Raw genomic sequence first — 7,266 nt, 5'->3', positions numbered from 1 at the left:
TATATGCAAATACATAAAAAAATCAATGTACATGTATAACCAAAAAAAAAAAAAACAAAAAAACAAAAAAAAAATCTTGTCTTTTTTACATACAACTGGGGAAAATAAAAATAGTATTTCAAAAGGAAAATGTTTAGCTGTTGTTTATGTAAATATTATTCTTATCTTGGACATATTTGGACTTTGCAAATTTAGCATGAAGACCATCTATGTCCTCTGTTTTTCTTTGCTTTTACCTCCCATAGTGTTGCCACTTATATTTACATCAAGGATGCAGGATTTTCAATACTGTGGATTATTTTTCTACTGATATAGGCCACAACTCCTTTTCACCTTTGGTCAGTATGAATTGCTCTTAACTGGTCTGTGCTGTGAGAAGGAAAAGCATTTAATCATATATACTTGAAACTTTTCCAGCTTTAAAGGATCCACCCAAATTTACGTTTTGTGATTGCTGGTGTAGCATTCTAGAGCCCAAGATGAGGGTCACACCTCTATACCATAATTCCCATAGAATTGAGCAAGGTCATTCATTCTATTGACACAGAGGATAAATACTGCTAATAGGTTGAAACTTTAGATGAAAGAGTCTCATTTTAACACTAACATCTCAATATTAATTATTGGTATTGTAGCAGAAAGACTATGACTTTAGACACAGAGAACCTGGCTTCTGATATAGACTACCTGTGTGACTTTGGACAAGTCACAGTCTCCCGAAGGGTACCAGATTCCTCCTTGATAAACTAGCAGGTTGGATTATACAGTTATCTCTTTCAGCTCCAAACTTTCAAATCTGAGATATAGATCCCAAAACAGGAAATGTGGTGTTTAAAAAAAAAAAAACTCAGAAAGACAAGGATTTTATTATTATTCAATCATTTCAATTGTGTCTGACTCTTTGTGAGTCCATCTGAGATTTTCTTAGCAAAGACACTGGAGCGATTTACCATGTCCTTCTCCAGTTCATATTACAGATGAGAAAACTGAGGAAAAAGTGACTTGTGTAAGGTTACACAGTTGGTAAGTGTCTGAGACTGGATTTGAACTCAGATGAGTCTTCCTGAATCAGGCCCAACATTCTATCACTGCACCAGCCAACAACAAAAGAGACCTCAGAAAGACAAGATTTACAATATTCCAGAACTGTTTGTTCCTTTAAAAATGCTCTGCTGCTCATCAATTTCCCTCAAATGATAGGATCTTAAATTGAGAGTTGGAAGGGAAGGAACTGTGGAAACCTAATCCAATCCCTTCATTTTACTGATGGGGGAAAAATAAGGAAAGTGGGGGTAGGAGGATGGCGATGTCAATCTGTATTGGCCCAATTACAGTTTTGGATGCTGTTCTGAGGCAGCTCTGAGAACTCCCTGGCCTGGGCACTTTTGCCTCCAGTTAGCTGAGTCTTCCCACAACTGTCATCCCCAACTGTCACAGAACCTTTCAGTTCTAACATTCCATCTCTCTCTCAGCAAAAAAGGAGTTTAAACAGCTCCTCCTACCTCAGCTCTGAAACACATGGCTATCAAATAACAAGGTTAAGCATTTCTGAAGCGTGTGGCAGAATAAATTAGTTTCTTCTCGAGGAAGAATAAAGGCATACATGCTTGAAGCTCAGCACATGTGCATGTGAAGGTGGCCTGTCCACAACCAACTTGGACTTAGGTGATTTTGTCTGGGAAAGGAAAAGGATGAGAATAGTGGGATGAATTAATGTAATGTTTCTGGAAGTTAAATTCCCTTCCCCCTCCATATTTAATTGAGTTGTGATATTCAAAGAATGGGCAGCTGGGAATCTAGGTCAAACCTGTCCCTATTGAAGCTTTATTCCCTTCTCTCTATCTCTGTCCCTCTCAATACCCCTCCCCACACTAAAGAATCCCCCTTTTACATATACAGACATGATTAGCAACCCTAATGGAACAAGAGAAAAATGAAGTAACAAAGTTAAGGATAATTATTTAGATGTATTTGACACCTTTCTAAGTGGCCTCAAAGCAAGGCACTTTATAAGCATAAAGAGATATAAATTATGCATGGGATTCCTTCAGCCACTCTTGAAATGCAATCAGTTTTGCAAGAGTTGATTATTTTGAAGGTTACATAGGCAGTACAGAATACCTCTTCTGGACAAAATAACAGTAAATAGGAAACAGTTGAATGTTACTTAGGATAAACAAACCTAACCTTTCTGTAGAATAATGATTAAAACAAAAGAATCCTTTTTAAAATTTCATTTGAAAATCTTCAGGTTCAAGACACTTAACTTAACATCGTATTAATATATATGATTATGTATAACACTTTAGAGGCATTGTAGGATTAGATAAAGGAGTCCCAGAGGTAATAATTTCCTACACTCAAACTCCTAGTAACTACAAGCAAGCACCAAGACCTCTCTCTGAGTTACCCAATTTCTATGATGGGCATCAATACAAATTTTAAAATTCTTGTAATTATGACCAAAAGTTTTATTTGTCATAATTTCTGCAAAATCAATATTTGTAAAAGTCAAAGGAAAAGACAAAAAAAAAAAAAAAAAAAGCCTTGATCTCACTTCCCAGAAGCTCTAAAAAGTCCTAAAGAAAGATCTAAAGAAACCAGTGTGGCTACACAGGAAACTCTTTGATAAGCTTTTTAAAAAATTATTTAAAACTTAAATACAAACTAGGAAAAGGAAAAAATTACCATGTGCACAGCAGAACATAAAAGAGGATTCAGAATACAAAGCAATAAATTTCCATTTCAAGAAAGCCTGTATAATATAAATACACATTTTGTTCAGAGCTGTCCATCTTTTCTTTGCTTCCTTGTAAATTTTCTTTTGTTCTCTGCTGTGCACTTTTTACTTTATTCTTTTTTCCTCCTTCCTCTCCTCCTTCCCCAAGAAGGCTGTAGTTACCCACTGACATGTTTATGCATGTGTGTAAATACATACCTATATACATATGCACATACATAGGTGCAAATATATACAAGCATACATATATACATATATATACTTAGATATCTATAATCATACATATATATATATATATATATATATATATATACACTTTCATATGTATCTATGTATACTATGCATACTATGCTTGTTTGTTCTGTTTCTCTGAAGGTCGATAACATTTTCCTTCATCAAGTTCCAGTCTTTCTGTATTTTTCTGACTTCACTAACTCATCATTTCGTACATCACAGCAATATTCCAACCTTATCCTGTCTAGTTATTTTAGTCTAAAACAAGATTGATTAGTATAACTGACATGTAGTATAGTTTCTTTTTCTCTTTTGATTAAATCTATTTTAGTTTTAACTTCCTACTTTTTCTTTTACTCCTGATCTTTATTTTGTGTTTGTATCTGTCCTGACTCCTTTGCTTTACTCTCTAGCTTGCCTCCCTCTCCAAAGATCTCTCCCTTATCCTCTCCCTCCACCTTTTATTCTTGCCCTCTTTTTTCTATCTAAATTTAGAAGACGTTTATAGCCTTTCAAATAGGTATGTTATTCCTGCTTTATCCCATTCTCATTCTTTGATAAGTTTTTGAAAACATTTAAAAATGGAAGGAACTGCATGTAACCAATAAAGAATATAAAAGCACTGCAAAAAGGTTGTGTCTAGAAGATGAACTATCAGAATAAATGGAAGGTTGTAAATATATCAAAGATAAAAATAAGGGCCCAATTTGTATATGTGCAAAGCACTTTAAAGTGGACTCATTACTTGGGGAAGATGATGACAGAGAGAAGATAGAACTTTAAGTTTATATTGCTTTTATGATCTTCAAGGAACATGGTCTTCAAAAATTGTAGACATAAGAATGTTGCCCAGTGACCAAGCATGATTCCAAAAGACAGGTAATGAAGCAGCAACCACACCTCCTGACAGAGAAGTGATGGGTTCTTGTTGCAGAATGATACAAACATTTTGGACATGGCCAATAAAGAAATTTATTTTCCTTGAGTATGAGGATTTATTACAAGGCTTTTCTCTTTCTCTCTTTTCCCATGAAGAAGAGGGAATGTGGAAAGAAAATAAATGCTTGTTAATGGGAAGAAAAAAACAACTTGTTTTAACTTAAAAAAGAAAAAAGGTACATAAGGGGTGGAAGGCTGGGATTGGAGTTGAGATCTTGTTTCAGACATTTATTCTGTATGACCCTGGACTTACTTTAATCTCTTTGTGCCTCAGTTTCTTCGATGGCAAAATGGAATGATAGCTGATAAATGTGGAAATAAACGTGGAAATATGTTGAGAAGAATTGCACTTGACTCCGCCATGATCACCCCCTCGCTCCCCTCCAGGGCCGCAGTCCAGACCCTTCAGAAGCAAATCCTGGGTTTAGCTACTGAGAGCTCACAGCCCCCTTGTCTGCTTGTTCCCGGACAGATCATCAGGAAGCTCCGGGTTTAGGGAGGAGCGGGGGCGCAGGCCGAGGTGACTCTGTAGACTATACCGGTGCCAGAGCCGGAGCCGGGAGCTCCAGCCAGGGAGCCTGAGTCCAGATCCAAGGTTAGGCCAGAAAGCTGTACTCCTGGCTCTGAGCCGGCACCGGGATGGCGGCCTCATCGGTTCTGGGCGCCGGCCTGGCTCGGATTCTCTTCTATCCGACACTTCTGTACACGCTGGTGCTCGATAAGGTGTCAAGAGCCGGGCACCGCGACTGGTACCACCGCATCGACTCTACCGTGCTGCTGGGCGCGCTGCCGCTGCGCAGTCTCACGCTCCGGCTAGTAGAGAAGGAGAATGTCCGAGCAGTGATCACCATGAATGAAGAATATGAGACGAGGTTCCTGTGTAACACTTTTGAGGAATGGAAAGCAGTTGGAGTAGAACAACTGCGTCTCAGCACAGTGGATATGACTGGAGTCCCAACTTTGGAAAACCTAAAGAAAGGGGTCCAGTTCACACTCAAGTACATGGCCCTGGGGAAATGTGTCTATGTTCACTGCAAGGCTGGGCGCTCCAGAAGCGCCACCATGGTGGCGGCCTATTTGATACAGGTGTATAACTGGAGTCCCGAGGAGGCCGTGAAAGCTATTGCTGACATCCGTTCTCACATCCAAATCCGACCTCGGCAGGTAAAAGTTCTCAAGGAATTCCACAGACAGGTCATGGCTGAAGCAGAAAAAAACAAGATTTCCCAAAAAGAACTAGCTAACGAATGAAGTAGGAGGACTGGAAAGAACTCTTAAGACCTTGTAGCTCATAACAGAATAAACAAATGCATTCATTGGGGGAAGAGGGGGAAGGAAAAAGAATTGCACATGTTTAACCTATATTGGATTACTTGCTGTCTAGGGGAAGGGGGTAGAAGGGAGGGAGAAAAATGTGAAACACAAGGTTTTGCAGAGGTGAATGTTGAAAACTATTTTTGCATTTATTTTGAAAAAATAAAAAGCTATTAATTAAAATGGAATGTCAGCATTGTTGTAAGGATCAAATCAGATAATGTATGTAAAAATGTAGTATAAATAGTAACTGATGCAATTACTATTACTAATACTTTGTAATTAATTGACTGTGTGACAAGCCACAGTCTTTTTAGACCCATCTTCACTTATAAAATAAAAGCATTGGACCAAATCTCTAAGCTGTGTGATCCTATGATTCATAAAATTGATTATACTGGGTTGAAATCAATAAGATGAAATTTAATGGAGATAAATGTAAAGTTTGGCATTTAACTTTTTAAAGCGAATTGCATGAATAATTGGCAACAGTTCTTGTTTTAAAAAAAATAAAAGAAACAAACATTGAGGCTTCCAGTTGACCATAAGCTCAATATGACAACCAATAGTAAGATAAAGCTGTTTAAAAAGCTAAGGAAACTTAGTCTATATTAAGAGGAAATATAATGTCCTAATTATAGGAAGCAAAAGTCCCATTATACTTTGCACTGGTTCCATCCCACATGGAGCAATGTTTAATTCTGGGGGCTATATTTTAAGAGATTCACTAACAAACCAGAGTATTACCAGAAGCAGGTTACTGGCATAGTAAGGAATCGGGATATCTTGTGAAATAAAGAACGATAGAGCTGGGAATTCTTGGGAAAACTAAGGGGAAGATAACTTTTCAAAGGGAAAGTTCTGAAAGACACAGTAATATAAGTAATTGGGAAAGAGAAGTTTCTAAATCATACAGCAAATACCCATGGGAATCAGAAGGATCTTCCCATGGAAGAGGAGCACACTTGTTCTGTGCCACTTCAGGGAAAAGAACTAGGGTCAATGTGAGACAGTTAAAAGGAATAAATTTGACTCAATATATGAACGAACTTTTGCTTGTTTATCTAACCATTAGAGATGCACACTATTGGAATGGGCTCTTCATAAAGCCATGATTTCCCCACAAGTGAGGGTGTTGTTCATACCCAGGTAGAATGACTGTAGATGAGACATTTTGTAGATGGGATTTTTTTTCACTGGTTAGTTTAGGCACCTCTAAGCTCTCTTCCAATTTTGTAAGCTTGTAATGATATAAAGTTCTCATTTAGTGGGTTATAAGATAGGTATAAAAACTTGACTGGCCCTAGAGTGAGACTTAGAATAATGGAAGCATAAATTTAGAGCTGGACAGAATTTTAGAAGCCATCTAGGCTTAAAAAGGTTAAGTCACTTGTCCTGCATGCATCAGAGACAGAGAAAGGGCTTGCACTTGATCTTGAGGCTTCTGATGCTGGCTCTCTCCCCTTTCTATAGAAACTGCCTTTTAGTTTCCAAAATTGTCCCTCTAATATTTGTTTGAAAAAAAAATTCAACACTACTGTAGCAAAGTTGTTTGGAGGAAGGTACTTTATAATTCATACAACATAAATATGAATTATTTTAACATTATTCTTGGTATAATTCCACATCATTATCTATGTTGTTAGCCATAATGACAAAGTTAGAGAACATTGTAGGAATCAGTCTTTCCTCCCATCATCTCTCAAAAAAAAATCATTCTCTTTATTTCACTATTTGTTGAATGCCTTGACACCATCAAAAACTGGATTCAAGTCTTCCACTGACATATAGCTATCATTTAGCTATTCTAGAGAAATCTAAGACTAAGGGATGATCTGTTTGAATAGAAGTTCCCTATATCAAGAAATTCCATGTCCACTTCATACTCCTCTCTGATACATAGTTCAAAAAAACCTCTTCTCTAATAATTTACACCACTATGTCATAGGGATCTTTAAAATACAATAATGTGCCATTTAAAAGAATTTCAATATTTGCATTTCCAATTCTATTCAACTATAAGTGTATTTTATTAAACT

The 7,266-nt window shown here is 37.1% G+C and overlaps 1 pseudogene; it reads left to right on the top strand.

Annotated features, from left to right (window-relative positions):
- The first annotated feature begins 1,373 nt into the window (after positions 1-1,373).
- On the top strand, positions 1,374-5,301 carry LOC100934707 (annotated as a pseudogene).
- The last annotated feature ends 1,965 nt before the right edge of the window (positions 5,302-7,266 follow it).

The sequence above is a fragment of the Sarcophilus harrisii genome, chromosome 4 (genome assembly GCF_902635505.1).
Source record: "Sarcophilus harrisii chromosome 4, mSarHar1.11, whole genome shotgun sequence".
Taxonomy (NCBI): domain Eukaryota; kingdom Metazoa; phylum Chordata; class Mammalia; order Dasyuromorphia; family Dasyuridae; genus Sarcophilus; species Sarcophilus harrisii.
This window is presented reverse-complemented; position numbering and strand designations above follow the sequence as displayed.